This window comes from Chlorocebus sabaeus, chromosome 27 (assembly GCF_047675955.1).
Source record: "Chlorocebus sabaeus isolate Y175 chromosome 27, mChlSab1.0.hap1, whole genome shotgun sequence".
NCBI classification, from domain to species: Eukaryota; Metazoa; Chordata; class Mammalia; order Primates; family Cercopithecidae; genus Chlorocebus; species Chlorocebus sabaeus.
In genome coordinates, this window is record NC_132930.1 from 35,275,866 (window position 1) to 35,292,943 (window position 17,078).

Here is a 17,078-nt window from a genome sequence, read left to right on the forward strand (position 1 = left end):
CAGCCTCCATCCTGAAGATACCTAGGGTCCCTCTCTATCTCCCAACCCTTATGAGTCATCTCATTAATATAAACTCAGGTATAACTGAAAGGGATACATTATGAAGTATAAAAGACACCTCCTATCAGGAAATTATAAGGGTTTTAGGAGCTTTCTTCCAGGAACCAAGGACAAAGAATAAATATATTTTTTTATTATACCACAGAAGAGTAGTAAGATGAACATATATACCCAGCATCCAAATTAAGAAACATAACATAAAGGTATCTTTTAAGCCTCTTGTGTTCCTTTGTGAATATATTTCCCCTCCTTCCCAGGGGAAACCATCATCTTGAATTTCATGTTATCTATTACCTTGCTTGTCTTCAGAGTTTATTATAGTTTTAAGGCTGTCTAGCGGTATATCCGAAATAAGCCTCTTTTTGACCTTAATATAAATGGAGTTGTATTGCATGTATGCTTTCAGTGGTTTATTTTGTTAATAAATATAGAACATATCATTTGTTAGATAATTATACTGGGCTGTTAGTGACTACTTTTTTTGTCTTTTTGTTTTCTTAAGATTTTGTTCTTAGCTTCGAGAATTTCATTTCTTTAACATGGACTAGTGATATATTAATTAGGTAATGTGTACTTAATAGAATTGAAAATCATACTTTAATATACACAAAAGTAAAGAATTGTATAATGAACCCAACAACCCAACACCTAGCTCCAACCATTATCAAGTCCCCCCCTTCCCCCTACCATAATACTCATTCACATATACACGCACTCTACCCTTCTGTCAGCCAGAACTATTTTGAAGGAAATGTATGACACTGTAACATTTTTATCTAATATCTAATATTGAGTGTTAGGATTTTTATAATTATTGCCAAAAAATGTTTTTGCACTTGTTTCTTTGAATTAGAAGCTAAACTATGTCCACATATTTCATTTTATTGATATATCTTTGTCTCAATATATAACAGTCCCCCCTTTTTTTGTTGACATTTATTTGTTGTAGAGGTTAGGTCATTTGTCTGATCGAATTTCCCATATTCAGGATCTGGCTGTTTCCATCCTCATACAATCATTCAACCTATTCTCTCATGTTTATTTTCTGTAAACTAATAGTAAAATTTAGATGCTTGATTAGGTTCAGGTTTGACTACTTGGGCGCAAGGGCAAAAATACTTCTTATGTGGTAGTTTATAAGCATCCTATTGCATCATATCAGGAGGTTAAAGGCTTCAATATTTTCGAAACAGTGTCCTAATATATATGGATTAAGGATTATAGAGCAATAATGCATAATTTCCATAAGCCGTGTTCTGCTATAGTCATATCTCCTCTAACTTCCTTTCTGGTTTTAGATGGAGAAACTAAGGTCCATAAAGTTAAGTATTTGCCAAAGGTCAGACAGCTAATTTAATAGTAAAAGTAGGGCTCTTTTTCACCTTTTGCCCCTTTTAAAATTTTGTCTCATAAACCTTTGATATCTGCGGATCAGAAAGAATTCTGTTTGATGTAGTCAGAATAGCATTTCTGCCTATTCAACTAGAACAAGAGTTTTGGCCGGGTGTGGTGGCTCACGCCTGTAATCCCAGCACTTTGGGAGGCTGAGGCAGGCGGATCATCTGAGGTCAGAAGTTTGAGACTAGCTTGGTTAACATGGTGAAACCCCATTTCTACTAAAAATACAAAAAATTATCGGGCCGTGGTGGTGGGCGCCGGTAATCCCAGCTACTTGGTAGCCTGAGGCAGGAGAATTGCTTGAACCTGGGAGGCAGAGGTTGCAGTGAGCCGAGATGGCGCCATTGCACTCCAGCTTGGGCAGCAACAGCAAAACTCCACCTCAAAAACAAACAAACAAACAAACAAAAAACAGAATAGGAGTTTTGTGACTGAGAAGTTAAGACATAGTGAAGGTTCATCTCCTTGAGTGGTTCTGTTTTTGCACTGCCTGTGTGGTAGCTGAGGCTTAAGTTTGAAAGCAATAGTTAGAGGGGTTAGATAGGATCTAAGACTGAAGCCTGGTAAATCCAGGATAGGAACAATGCAAGAAAATCTTTATAGACTATAATAGTAGTTGGTCATTTAGTTCTAAATAATTTTTATTTGTGGTACTTATTCACCTCATTTTTATATACTAGTATGCTTTGCTTCCCATGTTAATTTCTACTTGTCTTATAAATGTTAAGTGTAAATTAATCTTAATTTGAAGAAAATGAGTTATGGAACAAAATATAGGAAGTGAAAACTAGAGGGAGGTAGCTTTCCTCTATAAGTTATGTGACTTAACATAAAAAATCAATGATGTGGAAAAGTCTTCTACAAGCCTGGTTACACATCACAGAAATACCTTACCGTTGCTTCATCTGTTTGATGCATAAAGTGTTTTGTAGTGGCAGACCCACTGCTTTTTTTTCTCGTGATTCCTAGTGAACTGATGGGAATTTGTGCAAACAATGATTGTAGGTATATGACAAATTAATTTATCATTAAAAGCCATAACTGGCCGGGCATGGTAGCTCATGCCTGTAATCCCAGCACTTTGGGAGGCCAAGGTGACCGATCATGAGGTCAGGAGATCGAGACCATCCTGGCTAACATGGTGAAACCCCGTCTCTACTAAAAATACAGAAAATTAGCTGAGCGTAGCGGCACGCGCCTGTAGTCCCAGCTACTCCAGAGCCTAAGGCAGGAGAATAGTGTGAACGTGGGAGGTGGAGCTTGCAGTGAGCCAACATCACACCACTGCACTCCAGCCTGGGCAACAGAGCGAGACTCTGTCTCAAAAAAAACAAAAAAAATATAACATTGATAATCTTCTAAGATGAAAGAAATGAGTTGATAAGGAGAAAAGAAGGTTTTAAGATTAAAATGAAAGTTTCATGAATAACTTTATTTTGTAAGGAAAAAAGTTATGATTACATGTAATTTCACTAATTTTTAAATGTAAAATGGAGAAATAATCCCAGATAAATAACAATATAATAAAAATTGGGGAACATTTTATTTAATGTGATGAGTGTGCTATGTATTCATAAGTTTATTTCAGTTTGGGATCTCAAGTGCAGTTCTCATATACCTGGTGCAGTGTTAACTCTGTTTCTTTGTTACTACATTCATTCTACTTAGCAATGAACAATCCTGTTTCCTCCAAAAGAATGATACATCATTATGACATAGGGCTAGAAAGTTTAAAAAATATATATACATTTGATGTTTCATAATCATTCTTTAATATTTACAAAGAAGTAAGCTATAATATTTCCTATTCTTCAGGCACCAAGTATAAATCAGTTTTTGATTCAGAGTGGTGGAAAACAAATCTATCCAGTTTTTTTCTTGAATGCATCAATTTTTGTTCTGGCATGTAATGGTTAAAAGTTTGAGACAGGCCAGAAACAATAAAAAATGGACAAAATATATAAAACAATGTTTTCTAAGATATTGGATATCAGACAATGAAGGACAGTGAAGCTTGATCAACAGAAAACAAAGTGAGTCCTATGTTTGCCTCAGTTTATTGCCTTGGGAGAATTTCTAAGCCATAGTACAAGGAGAGAGGAACATATCAGCCTGGTGGAATCCCTCTGTTGATAGAGCCCAGAGCCTGGTGAGACCAATGCAGCCAGAGTTTGCTAGAAGCGAGAAAGCTGCATAGAGAGAGAATTTTTGTGGTCTGGAATGAATCTGTCCTGATTCTTCAGGTAAGTATTGACCACTGCATGTGAGGAAATGACCTGAGGCCAAGGAAAGGATCATCCAAAAATATTGCAGTACAGTCTTGGATCACATAAAGACATTTTGTTCAATGATGGACTGCATAAGATTATAATGGGGCTGGAAAATTCCTACCACCTACCTAGTGATGTCATAGATCTCAATCATGATGTCTTATATGTCTGTGGTGATGCTGGTCTACTGTCTTGCTGATAATATTCTTATTTTATCTTTTTTTTTTTTTTTTTTTTTTTTTCAGATTAGGTCTCACTCTGTTGCCCAGAGTGTAGTACAGTAGTGCAATCTTGGCTCACTGTAGCCTCAACCTTCTGGGCTCTGGTGATCCCCCACCTCAGCCTCCCAAGTAGCTGGGACTACAGGCACGTGCCACCATGCCCGGCTAATTTTTTGTATTTTTTGTAGAGATGGGATTTTGCCTTGTTGTCCAGGCTGGTTTCAAACTTGTGGGCTCAAGTGATCTGGCTACCTTGGCCTCCCAAAGTGCTGGGGTTACAGGTGTGAGCCATTGCACCTGCCCTATTGTTATTTTAGAGTATACTTTTTCTACTTATATATTTTTTCAGAAGTTTACCGTAAAACAACTTCAGGCAGATCCTTCAAAGTATTACAGACAAAGGCATTGTTATCATAGATGACAGCTTTGTGCATGTTACTGCCCTTGAAGACCTTCCCATGGGACAAAATCTGGAAGTGGAAGACAGTGATATTGTTGATTGTGACCCTGTGTAAGTCTAGGCTAATGTGTATGTATTTGTGTCTCGTAAAAATAAAGTTTTAAATACAGTTTATAAAATAAGGATATAAAAAATATTTTTATACAGCTGTACAACATGTATTTTAAGCTAAATGTTATTACAAGAGAGTCAAAAAGTTAAAAAAAAATTTTTCAGTTTATAAAATAAAAATTTACTATTGAAGAAAAACATTTTAAAAATAAATTTAATGTGTTTAAGCCTAAGTGTGCAGTGTTTATAAAGTCTACAGTAGTGTTATTATAATAATGTCCTAGGCCTTCATATTCACTCACCACTCACTGACTTACCCGGAACAACTTCTAGTCCTGCAAGCTCCAGTCATGGTAAGTGCCCTTTACAGGTATACCATTTTATCTTTCATACTGTATTTTTACTATACCTTTTGTATGTGTAGATACAAAAATACCATGTGTGACAAATTCAGTATGGTAACTGAATGCTATACAGGTTTGTAGCCTAGAAGCTATAGGCAGTGCCATATAGCCTAGGTGTGTAGTAGGCTGTGCCATCCGGGTTTGTGTAAGTACTCTATCACGGTTACATAATGATAAAATTACCTAAAGGTGCATTCCTCAGAACATACTCTGTCATTAAGCACACATGACTATAATTGTGTTGTGTTCAGAGACAGCTGGGAATATTGGCTGTTTCCACAAGACAGACTGGAAAGCCTCATTCATGGAGCATTGGGTAGAGTACATACAATGGGTCTTGCCTCAGTTGTGGGAAACAGCCCTAGCCTGAACACTGTCCCTGTTCTGCCTAACAAGCGTTTAAAGCAAGGCCTGAAAGCATCAAACTATTTCTAAGGAGCTTAACTGAATTCTAGAACAAACCTCAAGATTTATAGGGATACAAAAACATCTAGCACCTAGAAAGGTAAAATCTACAGTGTCATCTCCAAACTAGCAAGGATGCAAATAAGCAGTAAAATAGGACCCATAATGAGACAAAAAGTGACATGTTAGAATTCAGACAGTATTCCATATGTTCAAAAAGTTAGGTAGGGGCCTGGAAGATAGATGCCAATCCAACTTCTAGAGATGAAAACTGCAATGTGTGAAATGTAAAACATATTGTGTGGGATTAATGGCAGATTGCACATTGTGGAAGAAAAGATTCATGAGTTTGAAGAAGACATAGCAATAGAAACAAATCAAAGTCACACCAAAAAAATAGTCTATCAGTGAGCTGTACACAAGTTTAAGCACCCTACTGTGTAATGGGAGTAGGGGAAGGGAGCATACAAAGTATTTGAAGAAATGATAGCTTAAAAGTTTGATAGAAACCATAAACCCACAGATTCAAGAAGATATGAACTCCAAGCACAAGAAGCATAAAAAACCCATACTACCCAGGCATGGTGGCTCATGCTTGTAATTCCAACACTTTGAGAGGCTGAGGCAGGAGGATTGCTTTGAGGATGGGTGTTTGAGACCAGCCTGGGCAACGTGGAGAGACCCTGTCTCTTACACAAAAACCCAAACCAGAGTACACCATAATCAAATTGTTTAATACCAGTGATAAAGATAAAATCTTAAATGGACTAGCGGCAAAAAGGTACTGTTTTTAAGTGACTTGGAAATAGTTACAAAGGTGAGAAGTTAGATTTCTTAAAGGGAACAATTTGAGAAGCCAGTAGAGCAACATATTTCAAGTACAGAACAGAGAAAAACCCTGTCAACCTAAAATTATGTGCCCAGGCCAGGTGTGACTCACGCCTGTAATCCCAGCACTTTGGAAGGCTGAGGCTGGCAAATCACTTGAGGTCAGGAGTTTGAGACCAGCCTGGCCAAGATGGAGAAGCCCCATCTCTACTAAAAATGCAAAAAGTAGCTGGGTGTGGTGGTAGGCACCTGTAATCCCAGCTACTCAGGAGGCTGAGGCAGGAGAATCACTTGAACCCAGAAGGCAGAGGTTATAGTGAGCTGAGATCATGCCACTGCATTCCAGCCTGGGCGACAGAAGGAGACTTGATCTCAAAAAAAAAAAAAAAAAAAGGTCTATGCCCAGAGAAAATATCTTTGAAATAAAAAAGCAGCATACTTTTTCAGACAAGAGCTGAAAGGATTCATCAGTAGATGTGTAGTACAAGAAATGTTAAAGGAAGTTAAGTAAGTCAGGTAGAAATACACTAGGGACCAGCAACCCATGGTCTGCAAGCTGCTATTTGACTGCCTGCAGGCTAAGAAAGTTGTTTTTTTTTTTTCCTTTTTTCAAGGGTTATAAAAGAAAACCAAAAATAACTCCTGATGTTGCCCACTGTTTCTTTTGTGGGGGGAGGGGGAAAAGGGGCAGGGGACATACAACTGCCTTCAGTTGAGAACCACTGGCTATATATGCATCCCAGTTAAAAGCTAGAGGTTGTTGCATTGGATAAAACAAGATCCAATTTTATGCCTCTTATAAGGCACACACTTTAAACGTAAAGACCCAAATAGGTTAAAAGGTTGAAAAAAGATACTGTGGTAACACCAATTAAAGCTGGAATGTCTGTATTATTAGACAAAGCAGATTCTAGAGCAAAGAATATTGCCAAAGATGAAGAATGCAAAACGTAGCAACCACTGGAAAATACTTTGACAGTTTCTTGTAAAGTTAAACATGCATCTATCATATATATGATCTAGCCATTCTACCTTTAGGTACTTACCCAAGAGAAAATGAAATATTTGTTCATGCAAAGACAAATGTCCATTGTAGCTCTATTTGTAATGACCAAAATTTAGAAACAACCAAAGTGCCTATCAAGTGAATAAACTGGAATACAATGGAACACATATGAGAATACTACTCAGCAATGAAAAGGAATGAACTGTTGATACGCATGTGCAATTCATTTCAAGTACACCTCCATAAAGCTTATATAAGCTTGAGTCAGGAAGTGAGATATAACAATACAGTAGCTCTGATTTTATTTTATTTCAAAATTTCTATAATAATATCCATTTCTATATGTTGCAAAATTTTGGGAGCATGTAGTACCTAGGGTGATTACTGCCTTTAACAATAATGTCTTTTGGAACCCTTGGATAAGTTGGAATGTTGAAATCCCTGTAATTATAAATATAGTTCATAAAAAATGCTGAAAATATCAGTAAAATATGTGGTATTATTACTTAGGTATTGTCTTCGAAAATGTTTGCCAAATAGTAATTGCTTTTCAATAAGAAAACAAGTACTGACCAAGGAGTATTGAGTATTTAATAAAAATAACTTTTCATAATGTAAAATCAGCAGACTGTCTTTGGATGCCAGAGTTTTGTTATATTTTCTGTGGGCTGATGATCATTGATGCCAGGTATTGGGTAAAAGGGGAGTATTTATTATTCTTTCTGCTTTTATGTTTGAAATTTTTTATCATAAAGCTTTTTTTTTTTTTTTTTTTTTTGAGATAAGGTCTCTGTTGCCCAGGCTGGAATGCAGTAGCACAACATTTTAAAAAATTTATGTTATCTAGCAATAGATATTCTATTCGTGAAAATACATTTCTGTAGTCTGATATATAATGACATTCTGTTAAAACACTGCGTATATCATGGTGGTCCCATGAAGTAATACTGTATTTTTACTGTACCTTTCCTAGTTTTGAATACATTTAGATACAGAAATACTTAACCATCGTGTTACAACTGCCTACAGTAAAGTGACATGCTGTACTGGTTTGTAGCCCAGGAGCAAGAGGCTGTATTTATAGCCAAAGTATGTAGTAGGCTATACCATCTGGGTTTGTGTAAGTATGCTCAGATGTTTGGGCAGTGACAATCGCCTAATGACACATTTCTCAAAATGTATCCTGTTGTTAAGTAACAAATACTTAACTGTATATCTAATTCAGTTGTGTCTGAGGTTATATTTAAACAACATGGTGTATCCTGTACTAACGGATCTTCCTACATTTCTCTACAAGTGTTATGCAGCTTATTTTCAACGAGGTGGATTATGAAGTCTGTACAGACTTATAGTAAATATTGCTTCCAAATGTTCGGCAGTGGTAAAAAGTAAATAAGCTACTGTGTTGTCACTCTGGATAGTTTTTAATTAATTAGCTGAGATTTAAAGTTGTACATACCATATCCAGACATATTAGAAGAAAATACATGAGTTGTTTTCTGTCTCACAATATGCTTTAATGATGATAATAAGGCTTTATCACTAACAATAGTGCAATAACTAAGAAATTAGTCTGGGAACTTGAATGTATTTTTTTCCTTTGTCAGTAAGTTCAGCTGCTTGTGTCCAAATAGCTTTTTTAATTTTGAAGATTTTATGCCTTTATTTCAAGAATACCATTGACACATTTGATAAATGCACATATTAAATTAACTTCATTATAATCTTTTATACTTTCTTTTTTCTTTTTAGAATGTGATTTGTATGATGTTGGCTGTTGTTTGAAATAAACAAAAGAACAATACAAAAACCAAGTACAAAAATAATTTTAAAATGTGATTTGAATAAAGTCAAAATTTGCTGTTTAAAAACTCAACACCTTTCTCTGTTTTGTCACTTATTTTACATCCCAGATCCAGCAGTTGAACTTGAGTGGTTTTTACTTCATCATTCTTGATTATCTTTATTTTTAAAAATGTGGTTCAAGTGTAATTTGTAGTTGGATTAAAATGTTACAAGTTATAAATTCAAAAATACCATACTAGATAATGTGTTTTGACAAATGAACTGACCATTTACAACTGATACTTCTTTTTGTCTTTATAGTTCTGTTAGTAGCAGATGAAATCCTTCACATATGAAGTCACAAATAATTGAATTTTATTGACCAAAATTTTAATTGTTACAGTCATTGGCTTTTCAATTAAGTTGATAGTTAAATTGACTATCTGTTTTTGTTTGTTTGTTTTTTAGCGATGGAGTTTTGCTCTTGTTGCCCAGGCTGGAGTGCAATGGCATGATCTCGACTTACCGCAACCTCCAGCTCCCGAGTTCAAGTGATTCTCCTGCTACAACCTCCCGAGTAGCTGGGATTACAGGCGCCCGCCACCACGCCTGGCTAATTTTGTATTTTTAGTAGAGATGGGGTTTCTCCATGTTGGTCAGGCTAGTCTCGAACTCCTGACCTCAGGCGATCTGCCCACCTTGGCCTCCCAAAGTGCTAGGATTATAGGTGTGATAAACTGACCATCTTATACCAGGAAATCAAATGAGAAGACATCAGTAAAAATATTCTGGCCAACTCATGTTTTATTTATCATATCCTCTTCATTAATTGCTTCTCATAATGCCACAGTTTGTCATGGTATTTGTGGCAGCAGGCAAAGTCCTTGCTTAGACTTTGATTAAATTGCTGTGGCATTTTTCTATTAAAAAGATATCGTGGTTTCAATCTATAATTTGCCTGTGATCTGCGGGTTAAAAAAAAAGAGCACTATACTATTCCATTTGATTCAGTGTTTTCAGATAATACATCATTTTGCTTAGTCTCATTTGGATGAAATGAATATTTCCAGATCTACATGTCAAATAAGAGGATACTACAACTTAGTATGTAACTTCTAAAAAATAGAAATTATTTAATATGAGTTAAACTTCAATTTTAACAGATGTTGAGTGCCTATATCATATGCCAAGCATTGGACTAGGTACTTGTACATGTTTTCTCATGGACTGCCATCAAGGTTAAAGAGGTTGCCCATGATCATGTGACTGTGTAGTGAAAGAGCCAAGAACCTAAGTACTACGACATGTATTCAGGTGCCCTTTGCACCGTCCCATGTTTCAAATCATTAAAGGTGGGATGCGATTTTCAAGATTATTTAATAGCTGCAATTTGTAATGGGTACAAATATGGTTTATAATGTTAACATTAAACTAGAAGCTATGCAACATTTAGTAATTTTTAAATTATGATTATTTTGATTGATTTATAATTGTATACATTTATAAGATACAATGTGATGTTTTGATATATGTCAACAATGTGGAATGATTACATCAAGCTAATTAACACATCTAGCACTTCATTTGCCTATCTTTTTTTTTTATGGTGGGACATTTGAAATTTACTCTTGGTTTAGTTTGTTGAGACAGGTGGCAGCTCTGTCACCCAGGCTGGAGTGCATTGTTAGGATCACAGCGCACTGTCACCTTGACGTCCCAGGCTCAAGCCTCAGCCTCCCAAGTAGCTGGAATCACAAGCACACACCACCATACCTGGCTAGTTTTTTTTGATGTTTAGTAGAGACAAGGTCTCACTACGTTTCCCTGGCTTCTCTAAATATTCATTATTATTGACTGTAGTCACCCTGCTGTCCAATAGATCTCAGAACCTATTCCCCTTGTCTACCGGATACTTCACATCCTTTGATCAACAACTCATTCCCACCCCCACAGCCTCTGGTAACCATCATCCTCTCTTTACTTCTATGAGTTTAACTTTTTTAGATTCCACAAATGTGAGATCATGTGGTATGTGTCTTTCTGTGCCTCGTTTATACTAATTTCTTTTAAAATGAAGTTTATTTAATACCATTGAATGAAAACACTACCAGTATTTCAAACCATAATCTAGTCAGCAATTGGATAGGTACTACATTAATACTACATTCCCTAAAAGTCTTCAGTTTCACCAAAACCAACACAGCACAAAGCAACAAAAACTCATATTTATTTTATTTTGTTTTTAGAGGCAGGGTCTTGCTCTGTCTCCCTGGCTGGAGTGCAGCGGCACCATCATGGCTCATTGCAGGCTGGACCATCCTGGGCTCAAGCAATCTTCCCACCTCAGCCTCCTGAGTAGCTGGGACTACAGGCATGCACCACCATACCTGGCTAATTTTTTAACTTTTTTGTGGAGGTGGAGTCTCCTTATGTTGCCCAGGCTGGTTTTGAACTCCTGGGCTCAAGTGATCCTTCTGCCTTGGCCTCCCAGATGCTTGGAGTATAGGTGTGAACCACCATGCCCAGTCCCAAAATTCATATTTTTAAACTGAAAAGCCAAGTCACCCTAAAAGGTTTCTATTACAAGAACAAGATAAGGAAATGGTCATTAAAAAAAAAAAAAAAAAAGGTGTCAGTAGGAAATTGAGGCAATTCTGTTTGTATGCATTTGGCCTCAAGGAAGTGATTCAGCTTCCTCTTGCATTAGCCCAAGGGTGTGGCTTATGGTCTTGGACAGTTCACTTGTGATCCAGATTCCTTTGGAGGGTGTCAGAACAGGTGCAGGTACACTAGTCATCGGATTCCTACCAACAACCAAATCCATCTCAGTTGAGAACCATGTATTTTACTGGGTTCTTTTTTCCCCTTAAATTGAATAATTTTGGTGTAGTTTTGGACTTGGGCCAGATACTCTCATCCTAAGTTTGTGTTTCTTTTCTCAGATAAACTAGTTCTGCTCAACTAGCATAGAATTTTATTTTTTATTACATATTAAAAAACATATTGGGGCTCTAGTATGCACAATGCTCTAGGCGAGGCAGTGGAGTTGGGGAGAGGAGTGGGAAAGAGTGAAACAAATATAAGCTTGGTTATATTTGAATATTAGCTGTGGATGCTTCAGCATTCAAACAATTTTAGATACATCTCGCAAGTCTGTAAGGTAGTCTCAAATTAAGTTTTACTGAATTGGTTGGGGTAACTCCTGCAAGGTAGACAATCCTAAGGGTAGAAGAAATGAGCTGTACTAATAATAAGCCGTTGTTGGAGTGAAGGAGGGATTCTGATTATAGTGGTATGGCTGTACCTCAAGTTTGCCTTGACTAAGATCCCTGACACCATATCTGATGCCCAGGGAGGTAGGGGGCTCTAAGTAAATACGGTTGAAAGCTACTTCACATGAACACATGAGTTGAAACAACCTGCCACTGGAACCCCCTTAACAATTTGTCACAAGAAAGCCATTCTTTCCTACATTGGCAGCTAAGCTCATAATGGCTACCTGAAAATACAGGGTTCAAGGAAGAATGGGAGAGAGAGAGTGGCTCAGTTTTCATATGGGGTAGCAATGTAGCTGTAGCGGGAGTGAATTTATGACTGAGCACATGAAAAACATTTCTGATAATTCAGAAGCCCTTTGCATTAAGGGTAGGGAGATTTTGCTGAAGTTTAGGTTCTAAACTTCAACCTTAATGAATCATTAAGATTCACATATTAATGATATTGTGACCTCATTTGTACCTGTAGGCTGTTGGGGACTGCAGAAATAAGGGTTATATAAAGATGAGCAGGCCGGGAGTGGTGGCTCATGCCTGTAATCCCAGCACTTTGGGAGGCTGAGGTGGGCAGGTCCCCTGAAGTCAGGAGTTTAAGACTAGCCTGGGCAACATGGTGAAACCCCGCCTCTACTAAAAAATACAAAAATTAGCCGGGTGTGGTGTCAGGCGCCTGTAATCCCAGCTACTTGGGAGGCTGAGGCAGGAGAATTGTTTGAACCTGGGAGGCAGAGGTTGCAGTGAGCTGAGATTGCACCATTGCACTCCAGCCTGAGTGACAAGAGTGAAACTCTATCTCAGAAAAAAAAAAAAAAGATGAGCAAAACTGTGTCCCCACCTTCAAAAAGGGCCCACTTTGGTGGGGGGAAAAATATGTTTGTGTCAATAAAATAAAAAGCAGTATATGCAACTTTATAAGTGAGGTACTGTAATAGGTACCTCATCGGACGACACGTAAGAGTGTCTGAGTCCTGTTCAATAGGAATTAGTGTGCCAATATGTTTTTAACTGAGCGAGAGTCATTAGATTTTTTGTTTTAGAAACATTGCTGACTAGCTGGTTTGGTGCAAGGATTGAAATGAGAAGCTAAAAGCAGGGAAACTAGTAGTTCAAGCAGAAGGTAAGTAGGGCCCATACTAGGTCTGTATTAGTGTAAGCAGAGAAGGGGTGAATTAGAGATGTTTGAGAGGACTATGTGTCTTATTAAGATACTGAATGATGGAAAAACAAAAGCTTTTAAGATAACTCCAAAATCTCTAGAAGCAGTATTGTGTGTTTACCTAAAAAGATAGAAGCTCTGAAGCCAGACTGCCTAAGTTTGAATCTTGGCTCTGCTATTTCTTTTTGTTTTATTTTTTTTGGGGACAGAGTGTGGCTTTGTAGCGCAGGCTGGAGTGCAGTGGCCTGATCTCAGCTCACTGCAAGCTCCGCCTCCCAGGTTCACGCCATTCTCCTGCCTCAGCCTCCCTAGTAGCTGGGATTACAGGCGCCCGCCACCACGCCCAGCTAATTTTTTGTATGTTTAGTAGAGATGGGGTTTCACCGTGTTAGCCAGGATGGTCTCGAGCTCCTGACTTTGTGATCCACCCGCCTCGGCCTCCTAAAGTGCTGGGATTACAGGCATGAGCCACCGCGCCCGGCCTCTGCTGTTTCTTAATGGGGTAGTCTTGGGCAAATTATGTACCTTCTTTAAGTTTTTCATCTCAAAAATCACGATAAGAGTGCCTACACTTCATGCAGTCATTCTGTGAATATAAATACTCTAAAACCAAAAAGTCTTTAGAATGGTGACTTGCACTCAGGTTTGTTTGCTATAATTATGTTAGCCAGGGTAACTAAATGAACAGTGATGAAAATGAGATGAGAATACAGAAAGCTTGGCAAACTCAGAGGATAGAAAATGGTGAGTTCACTTTTGGACTTACTGAATCTGTAGCTTCTGGCAAATGATAGTCACCTAGTAAGTGTTTGTTGAATAGTGGCAGAAATAAGCAGATTTTTTTTTTTTTTTTTTTTTTTTTTTTGAGACAGAGGGTCGCTCCGTCGCCCAGGGTGGACTGAGGTGGCCGGATCTCAGCTCACTGCAAGCTCCGCCTCCCGGGTTTACGCCATTCTCCTGCCTCAGCCTCCCGAGTAGCTGGGACTACAGGCGCCCGCCACCTCGTCCGGCTAGATTTTTGTATTTTTTAGTAGAAACGGGGTTTCACCACGTTAGCCAGGATGGTCTCGATCTCCTGACCTCGTGATCCGCCCGTCTCGGCCTTCCAGAGTGCTGGGATTACAGGCTTGAGCCACCGTGCCCGGCCAGATTTTTCTTTAAAAAAACAAACAAACAAACAAAAAAATAGGCCGGGCGCGGTGGCTCACGCCTGTAATCCCAGCACTCTGGGAGGTCGAGACGGGCGGATCACGAGGTCAGGAGATCGAGACCATCCTGGCCAACACGGTGAAACCCCGTCTCTACTAAAAAATACAAAAAACTAGGCGGGCGAGGTGGCGGGCGAGGTGGCAGGCGCCTGTAGTCCCAGCTACTGGGGAGGCTGACGCAGGAGAATGGCGTAAACCCTGGAGGCGGAGCTTGCAGTGAGCTGAGATCCAGCCACTGCACTCCAGCCTCAGTGACAGAGTGAGACTCCGTATCAAAATATATATATATATATATATATATATATATATATATATATATATATATACACACACACACACACACCAGGTATTGTTATAAGCTCTTTGACTAGAGAATCTCATTTAATCTCTACCACAATCCAGTAGGATAGGTAGTATTATTTCCATTTCACAGATGAGTGAACAGAATAGGGAACAGGTTTATGGTTTAATGGTAGTAGCAAAGTCCTCATTCCCAGAAGGCAAAAGAGGTTCTGTTTTACCCTGCTGGTAGTAAGAAAGTGGACCAGCTGAGATTTGAACCCAATCGATGCAACTCCAGTGTGCTGAACCACTACAACAGGTCAAACCATTTTGAAACCTCTGGCCCTAATATCTTAATAGAGATACTGAGACTAGAGTCTATTATGGTATGCTGTTTCATACAGTGTTAGGTGTCTAATAATAAATATACCTATCATTTATTGAATAGCTACTATGTCCCATGCAGTGAAGTACCTAGTGTATTGTTAGTTTTTGAATAATTAATGATGTATCAATATATAATATTACCCCTATCTTTGAAGAGGAATATCATAGAAATATTATGGTATATGCAAAGGAAAGGATATCATTTCTAGGAATTTTCAGTAAAAGACTGGCAAGAATAAACATATGTGAACTTGTAATTCTTCATGAATAATAGCATTCCTTTTTTTGACCCATCCTAAAAATACCCAAATTAGAAAGTTACATTTGATAAATATTTTACAATCATTTCTTATTTACTCATTGCTTACCTTGCACACTAGGTCAATATGCCCTACTGTTTTATGGTCAGTTATTCAGTGACAGAAAGATTATTTTGACAAAGATCTGGTAGTAACAATTGTGCACACTTACATTTTTTAAAATCTGGGAATAATGTTTAGCCACAAACTTGTTCACTATTCTGCTGTTCCTTGTCAGCAACAAGAACACCTTTGCAAAGACAAACAAAATTACATCTTACTATAGTATCAGCTACCTAGGAATAGATTACATAAAGATAATGGATTGAATAGATTGATGCAATTTTAACTCCCTCTAGGATGATATTGAAGAAAACAATTTTTATCCTTCACCATTTCTGGGCTGGGAATGGTGATGAGAGGCTTGCTTGAATTATTCAAGTAGAGCTTTTCCATTACCAGTGATTTCTAAGCTTGACCTTTTCAAGGAACAATGCATATCTGATGATCTCTTGGAATATTCTCATTATTTAAAGTATATAGCAATATTAAAAGATAGTATTGAGTGCTAAGTATGCCAGGTACTGTGAAAGCCTATTACACTTATTCAGTTAATCTTTACAACAACACTATGAAGTATGTTTTACTCTTTTTCATAATTTATTAAGTGAGGACCCAGAAACTCAGAATACATAATTTGCCCGGGGTCACACAAATGCCACCACCTTTGAACTTAGATATGAAGACTACCCTCTAGAGTTGGTAGAGCTGTGGAAGGAGCCTATGCCCCTAAATAAAGCAGAGGTGTCAAACCAGTTCTGGACCACTTACACGGTGTATATGTAAGTTTAGTAGCCAGCTTCAAAGATAGCCCTCAATTAATCCCTGCGTTTATTAGGTACACTGTTGTGTAAGTAATCCCCTCCCACACTGTACTGGGGTTGTTCTGTACCACCAATAACATAGGCATGAATGATGGGATGTCTCTTCCGAGATTACATTATAAAAAATTGACTTATCTTGGGTTTGAAATCACTTGCTCTCTCTCTTTCTTGGCCCTCACCTTGAGGAAAGCAAGCTACCATATTATAAGTAACCCTATAGAGAGTACCATGTGGTGAGGACCTGAGGTCCTTATTCTAACAGCCTATAAGGATGTGAGGCCTCCCAACAGCCACTTGAGTGAACCTGAAAGCAAGATCCTTCAGTCCCAGGTTATGTCATTAGATGATCGCACCTCTGGCTGCTAACTTGACTGCAGCCACGTGAGAGAACCTGATCTAGAATCACCCACTAAGCCACTCTGTAATTCCTGATTCTCAAAAACTGAAATAATAAAGCCATTTAAGTTTTAAAGGGTGCTTAAGCCATTCAAGTTTTTGGTTAATCTGTTATGCAACAATAAGTAACTAACACATGAGAAAAAGGAAAAAAAAGACCCTATCTTGTTTAAGGCACTGTTATTTTCTATTTCTTGTCACTTGCAACTAAATGTAACAAGTCCCTTCTCCAGTTAATTTGTAGAATTAACCTAAAGAAACAGTTTTGAAATATGATTCCTAAGGTTCCCAAACACTGAGAAT